Source organism: Chenopodium album, chromosome 8 (genome assembly GCF_948465745.1).
Source record: "Chenopodium album chromosome 8, dcCheAlbu1.1, whole genome shotgun sequence".
NCBI lineage: Eukaryota > Viridiplantae > Streptophyta > Magnoliopsida > Caryophyllales > Amaranthaceae > Chenopodium > Chenopodium album.
Genome location: NC_137841.1, coordinates 65,248,219 through 65,260,242, shown reverse-complemented (window position 1 = coordinate 65,260,242; position 12,024 = coordinate 65,248,219). Strand labels below are relative to the sequence as shown.

The 12,024-nt window shown below is 27.2% G+C and overlaps 1 pseudogene; it reads left to right on the top strand.

Moving 5' to 3' along the window:
* Nucleotides 1-2,536: 2,536 nt before the first annotated feature.
* LOC145643213 (protein FAR1-RELATED SEQUENCE 5-like) lies at nt 2,537-10,903 on the top strand (annotated as a pseudogene).
* The last annotated feature ends 1,121 nt before the right edge of the window (nt 10,904-12,024 follow it).

The window sequence follows — 12,024 nt, the reverse complement described above, 5'->3', positions numbered from 1 at the left end:
TTGAGCTTGGTCCACAACCATCTTTAGTTATAAGTTGATATACACTTAGCTAGATGAACCCCGTACGATGCACAATTTGTATGTAAAAACAAATATTTTTTTGTGTTTATATGATAAAATTTGTTATTTGCTTTCAAAGATATACCGACCGTCGGTACTGATCCTCTAGTGTTGTTTGGAATTTTCATTCATATCTTCTCACCGTAAGGCCTGTCCCATTCCTTATCCCTCAAGTCTATTTGTTGTACGTAATTATATATTTAGGTAAAATTCCTAATCCCAAATATAATATTTTATATTAATTAATTTAAATTTTAAAATCTCATTCGCCAATTTTGACTCCTGCAATGCACGGTTTGTTAGTATTTTTTAAAACAAATATTTTTTGTATGTACTTCCTCCGTTTTTTTTTTTTTTTTTTTTTCATAGTTACAACAATTTGACTTTTACACTATTAATGTATTTCACTTTGGCTAGCTTTGACGGTTTATACTTAAGTAAAAATATAGTCATGTGGGCTTCTGTTAGATTCATCTCGATTTATACAATTTTAATGTCAAATATTTATAATTTTACATATTAGTAATTAAAGATATTAACGATTGAAAATATGCACCGGCAAGCGTGAAAAGAGTAGTTTTAACATTTGTTATTTTATTATTATTCCTTATACGTAGAATATTATTTAATTTTTTTTTAAAAAAAAAATTATATTTAGATAAAATTCCTAATGTCAAAAGACGACTAATTTATACAACATATTTAATTAATATATATAACCTTTAAATTTCATTCGTCAATTTTACTTATATGACATTTGAATAATATAATCCTAATATGGTTATAACTTAAAAGCTTCCGTACTATTTGATCTTTGTAATTTATAAAAATGAGACCATCAACGACAAGCCTTATAAAGCATCAACAATATTGTTTTATGTATACCTCAAAGTTTGCAAGTAGTGGTAATCTAATAACTATTTATAGTCCAAAATAATTTAAATTTGAAACCTAGTTATAATGTGCTAGTCGGTTAAGTAGTTATTATTATCTTCACCAAAGTCCACCACTAGTTGTAGTAATTGGATACTCATCGCTGCGTAAATGGGTAATGAGGTGGAATATATAAGACAGTTTTTGTTAATCATTTGTAATAATGGATTATATTATCATCCATAAAAAGAAATTGTGTGTATCAGTGTATGTAGCTACCACTTGAGTATTGAATTGAAAGTGTGAGCAAACTTATTGAATAGCCCCTTTAACAACATTTAAGACCTAGCTATTAAGAAAAACATGTGATGAATATAAATTTATTTTGGAAAATGCAACTTGTATGCATGTAGTATAGTAGTCGTAACAGTTCGTTTGGTAGGTAGTTTACAAAAAACGAGTATAATAGGCATAAATTTAGAAAAAAATGATATATACGTCCCTTAGGGCACATATGCACGCAAACTTTCAGATTATAGAATCTAGAAGGGTTCTAACACCATCTAGGGCAACTACTTATAGTTTCATGCAAAAATTTTGCAATTCTAATTTCGGTATGTTTTGCATGATTTTAATGCTGTGTCATATCGAACTTCATCATCACCAACATCTATATCATGGGTGATTGTAATGATACTTTACTATGTGCCACTCTAGTATTTTAATCTAATCATTCCTTCCTTCTTCCTACCAAAAAAAAATAAAATACAAGACGTTTTGCGTGAGACTGGACTCACGTGAGTCCGGGCTCATTAATTAAAAAGGCGCGGGCCTGACCAACCCGACCAAAGCCCGCGCGCCATTTTATAAATTGTCTGAATTTTGTCGTTTTCATCATTTTAATCGTTTTCATAAAATTTCGAGCGCCGTCATTCACTGAAATTCAACCACTTCATTTCCCCAAATTTCATAAAATTCAAATCTGCAAAATTCATATAATTCAAATATGCAAATTCCATAAAAACATGGAGAAATCAAACAATAGGATGATGATTGAAGGAGATTCTGATTCACCTATAGAATCAATTTCCAGCTCAATTACTGCTGAAAAAGGTACAATCTAATTCATAATTTTGATTGCATGTAATTTCAAATTTCATATAATATTGATTTCGATTTATAATTCGCATGATTTCAGATTGTATTATACCGATTTTGAAATGTGAATTTCGACTTATAATTCGCATGCAAGCCAAATTGAATTTCAGATCGTATTAAATTTCAATTTAATATCAGATCGTATTTAAATTCGAGTTAATTTCTACTTATTATTTGCAATTAATGCCAATCGAATTTCAGATCGTAGTTAATTTCGACTTATAATTTGAAATCAGGCCTAATTTATTTTCAATTACATTTTATTTCAACTATTCATTTTGAAATCAAGTTTACTATAGTATTCGATCGAATTTAATTTCAAGTTATGATTTGCATGCAAAGCTATTTTAATATGTAACTACAATTGTCGCAGAAAATTAATTTTCATTTGAATCCATTTTTTTTGATAATTTCAGAGTGAAATTCAAATATACTAACACTAATGATGAATGTAGCAGATAATGTTATTCTAGAAGAAAATATAAATGAAGAAAGAGATGATGCAGAAAGAGATGAAGATGCTGCAAGTATAATAGGTATACAGATAATTAAATGTTCTGTAAAAGTATACTCTGTAATTTATTGATGTAATTGCAGATAATATAATTCCTCATTAATAGAACCTATTTCCTAAACAAAATTAGTAAAATAATCTAATTCCTGAAAATTTCAAAATATTTCTAACTGCATTTAAAAATCTAGTATTCCTGCCTGACTATTATTATTTTAAATCTGACTATAATTATTTTAAAACTGACTATCATTATTTAAAACCTGACGATCATTATTTATTTCCTGAATAATTTTATTTCTTTTCTTTTCAATTCCTGACTATGATAATTTATTTCCTGACTAATTTTATTTTAAACCTGACTATCATATATCTGAATATTATTAACCTAAAACTGACTATCAATATCTATTTTCTGACCAACACTATTTTATTCTTGACTAATATATGATAATTCGTGAGTATTATAAATTTTAAAACATATAATTATTGTATTTAATATTAATATTACAATTCCTGACTATTATTATCTATTTTCTGACTAATATTATCTTAAACCTGACTAAGTTATAATACATGTGAATATTATTATCCTTAAACTGACTATCCATATCTATTTTCTTACAATAATTGTCTAATTCCTGACTAATATATGCTAATTCCTGAGTGTTATAAATCTTAAAACATTTAATTACTCTATCTAAATATTGATATTATTATTCCTGAATATTATTATCTATTTTCTGACTAATATTATCTTAAACCTGACGAGTTATAATGTATCTAAATATTATTATTTTTAAACTGACTATCCATATCTATTTTCTGACAAGAACTATCTAATTCCTGACTAACATAATGTAATTCCTGGGTATAATAAATTTCAAAACATTTAATTACTGCAAATTATATCGGTATTACAACTCCTGACTATTATCATCTGTTTCCTGACTAATTTTATCTTAAACCTGACTGAGTTAATTTTATTTCTGAATAATATATCATAATACCTGATCTAAAAAATCTAATTCCTGTTTAAGATATGCTAATTCCTGAGTATAAGCTACTAATATCATCAACTAAAACAAAAAATAAAATAACATCAACCAAATTTCCAAAAATAAAATAACATCAACCAAATTTCCAAAAATAAAATAACATCAACTAAATTTTCAAAAATAAAATACATAAACTAATTTTCCAAATTACACATTACTGAAATGTTATTTAATTATGATTAAGTACAAAACATTGAAAATAAGCTACAAAGATAATCTTCCTCAATTTTAATTCTTTTTGCCTCTCTGCATGGATGATTTGCCTCTTCTCTATTTCTCTTTAATTTGCTGGCTTCTTCTTCAGCAAAAACTAAACGTAATCCATTCAGAAATTCAGCCCAGTCTTGCACCATGCCATTATGAAACCCATAACCCTTATGCCTCATAATGTCATATGCAACCCACCATTCATTTGAATTATGATTTCTTCTTACTGTTTCTGGAATCCAATATTTATAATACCATAATTCATTATAATATTTACATGTACAGTTAATCATCGCCTGGGCTTTGAATGTGCACCTAGGGAAAATATGCATGCATAATATTTCTTCAACAGCCATTGCTGGATGTGCATCTTCTAAGGCGTCAATTGGGTGTGGGATTTGATTAGCCATCTAAACAAAACAAAATGAAAACATAAATCATAATAAAACTCAATAAAACAACACTAACAAAGGTATAATCATAATACGAAAAAAAATATACCTTTTGTAATAGCAGTAGTTATATTCTTATAAGATTAATTAAAATTTCTAACTGAAGCAGTTTATATGGATTTTTTTTTCTTTTTCTGAATACAGTTTGTTGACAATATGGTTACTTATATATAATGTTTAGAATGTGAATAGATGCAGTGTTTTGGAAGAGGGAGGGTCATGCCTTTTCAAATATGTCTTTTCATTTATAATTAACCTCTTTTCTAGTAAATTCATTTCATTTCATTCAATTAATTTTACGTGTTTTTTGAAAAGGGAAGAGGGAAGGTCATGAGTTATTAAATTCTAATTTCCTGACTATATTTATCTTAAACCTGACCATATCATTTATGTCCTGAGTAATTTATTATCTATTTTCCTGACTTATATAACTTTATTCCTGACTATTATAATCTAATTTCTGATTCGAACAATATTTTGACTATTTTTTGTTACTGAAATTAGATTATTAAAATTATTTCAATTTAATTTCTGATTGAAACAATTTTATTCCTGAAATTTACATTTTAATTCTTGATATATTCTAAGTTTTGTATATTTATCATTTAAGTCCTGAGTAATTTATTATGTATTTTCTTGACTAATATAACTTTATTCCTGACTATAATAATCTAATTTCTGATTCGAACAATTTTTTGATATTTTGACTATTTTTTGTTACTGAAATTAAATTAATAAAATTGTTTCAATTTAATTTCTGATTGAAACAATTTTATTCCTGAAATATACAATTTAATTCCTGATATATTCATATAATTCCTAATCAAAATTTTTTAATACCTGACATACAAAATTTAATTCCTGACAAAACAAAACTAATAAGTGACATAAATAATCTAATTCTTGAAAAAATAATCAACAACATATTATAATCAGATACAAATATTATTATTTCTGACTGATATTATCTATTTCCTGATTAAATATAAACCTAAACCTGACTGAGATTATTTATTTCCTGACTAGTATTTAGTAATTCCTGACTAAGACATGATAATTCTTAAGTATCATAAATTTAAAGAATATTTATTTACTGTGTATAATATTTTATTTCCTGACAAAATTAAATTATGATATGTTTCATATATACTTTTCTTGCAGATTATTACAAATATGACAAGGATGAAAACATAAGTAAATGTCTAGCAGGTTATACTGTATCAGACTACAATGAGGGATTTGTTTTATACAAAGCTCATTCAAGGTCTGTTGGTTTCAGTGTCAGAAAATCAACAAAGAGAAGAGATAATAATGATAAATTGTATGAGTTTTATTTTAGATGTTCTAAAGAAGGGCATACAAAGGGTAAAATGAAGATGGAAGGTGAACAAAATTCAGTGGAAATACCCATGTTGGGTAAAACTGATGAAAAAAAGAGAAAAGATAGGGAGGTAAATGAGACAAGAACTGGATGCAAAGCTCATATTCGTTTCAAGAAAACCAAAGAAGGAAGTTTCGAAGCTGTTACACATGAGTTGGAGCATAATCATGAATTGGTTATAGCAGTTCAACGTCATCATCTAAGATCAGAAAGGCAAATATCAGCACCAATGGGTGAACTAATTGAAAGCATGGTTGAAAGTGGTATCAACCAATGGATGCTTACAATTATATCACCAATGAAGCTGGAGGAGAAGAATGTGTAGGTCATACTAAGAGAGACCACCTTAACTATGTATCAAGGGTGAAAATGAGTATGGTTGAAGGTGGAGACATGCAGAATGTATTGGATACCCTTCAAGAGAGAGCAGATAATGATCCTTCATTCTTTTATAGACTGAAATTTGGAGAACAAAACAATGTGGTGAGCTATTTTTGGCGTGATTCTCAAATGCTTGAAGATTTCAAAGCCTATGGTGATGTTTTAATCTTCGATACAACATACATAACAAACAAATATGGGTTGATATGTGCACCATTTGTTGGTATAAACTGTCACTGGAGAACAACAATGTTTGGATGTGCATTCATAAGTGACGAAAAGACTGACACATTTGTTTGGCTTCTTAAAATTTTCAAAAAGTCGATGTGTGGAATCGAACCAAAATCAATCTTCACTAATCAGGATCTTGCAATGAGTAACGCCATACCAGAGGTAAGAATTTTTGTCTTCATAATATATTGTTTCTGGATTAGAATAACTTAATAACTGATAAAAACAGATCAATACCTAACAGAAATTATATAATTCCTGATAAATATCTGTTTAATTCTTAACTAATAATATAGTTTCATGTTCATAATTTAATGTAATATAATTTCTGATCAAAAATATATTAATTCTGATAAAATAAAGGCAATACCTGACTAAAATATATTAATAAGTTCAAATTATTTAATATTGATTGACATAATCTTATTCATGATAGCAAGATCCTTAATCCTGATATAAGTTTTCTAATACCTGATCGAAATTAAGTCATTACTAATTCAAATTTATTTAATTTCATTTCAAGTTTATTTCTGAGCAAAATGTTATAATTACTGAGTAAAATATTCTTATTTCTGATTGTGATAATTTATTTTATTTATGAAATAAATATGGAATATATAACAAATTAATAAAATTCCTGACTAAAATAATATAATTCCTGACGAAAAATTATTAATACTAAAAAAAAAAATCAATATATGAATAAAAACCAACAAAACCATATCATTTAAACCATATCTGAATAAATCTTTTGATAATAAAAACAGGAAATACAGAAACATAAACATAAAAGCATATCATATTTTCCATATATTTTAATGATATTGATTGTGACTAGAAATTAACAGAAAAAAAAAGATAAAGAAAAAAACCCTAAAATCATAATCTTCTTGTTGTTCTTCCTCAGATATTAAACTTGTTTTTTCTTTTGATCTTCTTTTTGTTCTTTCTCTTCCTTCTTGTGTTGATCTTCTTCTTTCTGCTGTTTGTTCTGTGTTTCCTGCCATATCTCTTGTGCTCTCTTTCTCTTGCTTAGTTCTTCGATTTCATTCTTTTCAACTTTTTCATAGAGCTTCATCAATCCATTCTTCACTCTATCTCTTCTATCCAACAGATCATTTAATTTTTTTTCAAAGTTATCAATTGCATTTTCTTCTGGATCGTTTGATGAGGTAGAAGACTGAGAATTGTTTTGCATATTTGAGAAATATTGAGGATCGTTTGATGAAGTAGAAGATTGAGAATTGTTTTGCATTTTTGAGGAATATTGAAAAAAAGTTTGTTTTAGGAAAGAGAATATACCAAAGTACAAAAACATGCAAAATGTATGAGTAAATAATACTTTTATAGACAAATAAAAAATATTAAAAAAAAAAGATAATTTTTAAATATATTCCTTTTTATTATTATTACATTTTTTTAGTCCTTATCCAAAACTCCAAGTGAACACTAAGACTATTAATTCCTGACCAAAATATACTAATACCTTTCATAATTCATCTAAAATCAGACCAAAATATACTAATTCCTGACCAAAATATGCTAATTCCTGATTAAAATAATTATATTTCTGATATGCATTTCTTCTTGTTTGTGAGTGATGACTTATTCCAAGACACCTTGTATTGCTAATGTTTTTAATTTCTGATTATAATAGTCATATTGCTGACTACAGTAATTTAATTTTTGTTGCAGGTTTATCCAAACTCAAGACATAGGCTATGTCTATGGCATTTGCAAAAGAATTTTGTGTCACACTTTGGAACTCTAAAAACCAATCCTGAATTCAAAAATATGTTTCACAAATGCTTAAGTGGATGTGATTCTGAATCTGACTTTGAAGATTGTTGGCACAAGATGGTTCAAAAACATGGGCTAGAGAAAAAAGAATGGTTTGATAGGTTATACGGTCTACGAGATAAATGGTGCACAGCATTGAGCAATGATATTTTCTCAGCTGGAATTCTTTCATCTCAAAGGGTAGAAGTAACAAACAGAGCAATTTCATTTAAGGCCAACAAAACCACAAAGCTTTTGGAGTTCTTTCACATTTTTGAGGCTACTGTGAAAAGATGGAGAAGCACTGAAAAGAGTGACAACTTCAGATGTATTACTGAGAGACCAAGAACAACAACAAAGATATTAAAACATGCAGCTGAAGTTTATACTCTAAACTTATACAAGGATTTAAGGCTGGAATTTGAAACAAGTCTTGGAGCATATGCAAGAGAAAAAGCCACTTCAATGCAATATGTCAAATTCTTTAATGTTTCTCTTGATGAAGATTATATGCACACCTATCAAGTCATATATTACACTCAAAACAATGAGTTTATGTGTACTTGTATGTGCTTCACAGAGACTGGATTGTTGTGCTTTCACATTATCAAGATAATGCAAATGTACAACATACATACTATTCCAGAGAGATACATTCTAAAACGTTGGACCAAGCTTGCTAAATCAAACATTTGGGATGGCAGTGAATCAGGTACGTACATACTTTGTTATTTTAAAATTTATTACTTGTTTATTTAGTATAAAAAAAATATCTTTATTCCTGAGATAAACATTTTAATTACTGTCATAAATAATTTGCTGACATAGATGAAAACTTAATGTCTGATGTGAAAAATATAATACATGAAAAAGATAATATTATTCCTGATTGAAACAAGTTTATTCCTGAAGCATACAATTTAATTCCTGATATATTCAAATTAATTCCTGAATAAAATTTAAAATACCTGACATACATATTTTAATTCCTGACCAAAGAAATCTTAAAGCTGACAAACTTTATCTTATTCATGATCCTTTCTAATTTATAATAACTAATTTCTGATTGAAACATTTTTATTCCTGAAACAATCTAATTCCTATGTAATCAAAAAAATTTAATACCTGACACACAGAATTTAATTCCTGACAAAACAAATCTAATAAATGAAAAAAATAATCTAATTCCTGAACATAATGAACACTGAACAACCTATTATAATGTTATACCAATAATCTTATTCATGAACAAAATATTATAATATCTGATATATATTTTATTATTTCTGATATAAAATCAGATTTATTACAAACATAAAATTATATAAATATTTAAAAACTTATACATTGGTACCACTTCCTGCTTCATTAGGAAGCCTTTCAGCACCATCAGCATTAAAAATTCTAATATAAATGTTATAATGATCATGGTAAACATCAAGTCTGTCTCCAACAACTATGTTGTTCGCAGCTACAAAGTTTTCCCATTCACGATCAATCAACATACCACCACAACCTGTATTTTCTGGTATGCTTATGACTCTTACTTCCCAAAATCTATCTTCTCTGCCATTCTTCCCAGCAAAGACTCTAACAAAGTTCTTGAATTTCAGAAGAAAAAGCTTCCAATCTTCAGGAAGACCCTGAAAGAAAAAAAAAATGATATCATTTAATCTTTACTAAAACACAAAACAAATTTATAAATTTAAAACTTAATGTAATATATTTACCATACTAATGCGATCAATTGGTTTAACAATAATAGTACACTTCTCCTTATTTGCGTAGAAATCAGCCATTATTTTGATGATTGATTAGATGAAGAAAAATATAAGTTATTTTTACAAGAATGCACCTTTTATAGAACACAATAGAGGTTGTTATAATATAACTCTTTTAATAGAAAAAAATTAATTTAGAACAACCTTTAAATAGAAAAGAGTTATGTATGAACAGTAATAATTAATCTGTAATTACTTTTGATAACAGCCTTTAAAAATTGATAACAGCCTTTAAATCAATTTTGCCAGAAAATTTATGGCTGAAACAGAAAATAAAAATATTATGGCATAGCTCGTTGCTGACTTTTCTTACATTTTTCATGATATAAATAATTTTATTTATGATATTATAATATTATTGAAGCAAAAAATTTTATCATTATTCATGAGCTGCATTCTTTTCTAAGTAAAATTGCCTTATTACTAACAAAAATGTAGTAATCTTTTTTTTTTTTTTTTATTAGGAAATTCAACCACGGATCATTCATTAATAAACACTCCTTGGAGACAATCAATAACAAAGAATTTTTACAACCTTGTGACAATATGTCAAGGGAATGAAGAAGCATAAAAAATATGTGATGATGCTTTGGAACAAATGTACAAATCTGTAAGGAAAGTGTTCCAAACTAATGAAGAAAAAATTCGTGAACTTGATGAAGAAGAAGAAAGAAGAAATACAGTAAAAGATCCAAAACGACCAAAAACAAAGGGAAGGCCAAAGAAGAACAAAAGAATTAGAGGACATTTTGAAAGAAGAAGAACAACAACAAGAGATCCAAATGAGTTTGGAACAATAACTCCTAATCCACAACTCATTTAATTCATCCCTATTGCTGCATTCTTCTATCATAAAGCCAATCTTCAAATTTTTTATTTTATTATTCAAGATAATTGTAAACAATACTATATTTTGGCATTTTGAGGTTTGATTACTTCTGAAAAAAATTATTTTATTTTCTGATTAGATCAATGTTATTCCTGACTAACCTTACTTTATTACTGACTTTAAAAGTCTTATTGCTGAGTAACTGAAGTTTATTCCTGACATCCAAAATTTTATTCCTGACTAAACTAATTTAAATCCTGATTTACACAATTTCATGCCTGATTTAATTTCTGATAACTCAATTTTATTACTGACTATTACATTTTAATTTCTGATAACCGAGTTTTAATTCCTGAGTTAATTCTTGACTTCTAGAATCTTATTCTTAAGTAAACTAATTGTATTACTGACTAACACAATATCATTCCTGACTTTAAAAATCTTATTCCTGACTAACTCAAGTTTATTCCTGACTGACTCAACTCTATTCCTGATTTAAAAAATATTATTCCTGATTAACTCAAGTTTATTCCTGACTAACTCAAGTTTATTCCTGTCTAAATGAAGTTTATTCCTGACTAACTCAAGTTTATTCCTGACTAACAAAATTTTATTCTTCACCAAAAGAATTTAATTGCTAACATAAATAAAATAATTCCTGAGAAGAGTAATATAATTTATGACAAACATATTCTTCATTTTAAGTTTGATATTTAAAATTTTTAAAATTAACATTTGATATTAATTTCTGACACAAGTATTTTAATATCTGACTAATATATAGATGTATGATTAATAGAAAACGGATTTAATAGAAAATATATACATATATAAACCAAATTTATAAGTATCTATACAAAAGAAAACTAATGCCTAACTACAAAAAAAAAAAAAAAAAAAATATATATGTACATGTATGATTAATTGTTTAAAAAAAAAAATCTAATCTTCCTCTTCATTTTGCTGAAGCTGTTGATCAATTTCCAATTGCTGCTGCTCTTTTTCTAGTTGTTTTTGCATCAACTTCCACTGCCTCTCTTTTTCCTTTTGAATGGCTTCCTTTGCTTTCTCATATTGGGCCTCTAGCTTCTTTCTTGCAGGTTGAGCTTTCCAAATTTTGTGCTTGTTAATTGAAAACTCAATGCAATCATTCCACAATTTCTTCCGCAAAAAATTCTCTTCTCTAGTAGCCATCTGATAAGCAAGTTGGCATCTATATATCTTCCGATTTTGCTTCTACAAATTTATATAAAAAACAATAGGTAAAAATCCAAAAACAAAGGAGAAAAAATACTTACATATTTCAAGTCGACAAGACCTCCA